General features: G+C 50.6%; 1 pseudogene; it reads left to right on the top strand.

Moving 5' to 3' along the window:
• The first annotated feature begins 283 nt into the window (after positions 1–283).
• LOC148694492 (3-hydroxy-3-methylglutaryl coenzyme A reductase 2-B pseudogene) lies at positions 284–712 on the top strand (annotated as a pseudogene).
• Positions 713–1038: the final 326 nt, after the last annotated feature.

The raw sequence follows: 1038 nt of genomic DNA, 5'->3' as shown, positions 1-1038 counted from the left end.
TGAAGCAGTTGCAGAACAAGCTAAGTTCTGCAGCCGGTCGTGTTGAAACGCACCTGATTGAAGGAGCAAGCCACTTCCAAATGGAAGGCCCTGCTTATGATGCACAGATGGTGGCTGGAGTACAATGATCGTCATCATCACCATCACGACGAGGATAATCACAAGACTTGCCTGCTCTGCAGGACTCCATTGCTAGCGTCATCGCAGATTCAGAGCCTGAGCTGGGATCACAGCAGATCGCGGCCCAGTTGGGCTGTTGAGAGACTGCTATACCTTTTCGGGGATGACCAGAGCGCCTTGTGTGAGGTCGAGCAGATTCGGGAGGCTTCAGACAATTAAGTGTGCCATTGCTGGGAAGAACTTGTACATGAGATTCACCTGCAGCACTGGTGATGTTACGGGAATGAACATGGTCTCCAAAGGTGTGCAAAACGTGTTGGATTTCCTCCAGAACGACTTCCCTGACATGGATGTGATTGGAATTTCGAGCAACTACTGCTCAGACAAGAAGCCCGCTACAGTGAGCTGGATAGAAGGCCGCGGCAAGTCAGTGGTCTGCGAGGCTGTGATCAAGGGCGATGTGGTGCAGAAGGTGTTGAAAACCAACGTGGCGTCCCTCTGTGAACTTAACATGCTCAAGAACCTTACTGGGTCCGCAATGACTGGAGCTCTCGGTGGCTTCAATGCATATGCCAGCAACAACATCCACTAACTACCTCAAGCTCCTCACTCTGGCCACCATGGTCAAAATCAGCGAAGAACTTCAGTAACCGCTGTCAAACGACTAGCCGATCGTGAAGCTCGACGCTTTGCACTACTTCAAGCTCTGGCTGCTTCTACACTTCCGCCATGGCTGCTGCCTTTGAATGTGATCAACAAAATCAAAGTTTGTCAACTCACACCCAAAGATCTCATCCGTCTGCTTGCCTCTGCTGCTGCCTTTGAATGTGATTGACAAAATCAAAGTTTGTCAACTCACACCCAAAGATCTCCTCCGTCTTCTCTCGGACTCGGCCTGGGTTTTCACCCACAAACTCA

Source organism: Pyrus communis, chromosome 9 (genome assembly GCF_041283825.1).
Source record: "Pyrus communis isolate YQ-2024b chromosome 9, ASM4128382v1, whole genome shotgun sequence".
In the NCBI taxonomy this organism is placed as follows: Eukaryota; Viridiplantae; Streptophyta; class Magnoliopsida; order Rosales; family Rosaceae; genus Pyrus; species Pyrus communis.
Note: the sequence above shows the minus strand (reverse complement) of the source record. Positions and strands in the feature narration are given on the sequence as shown.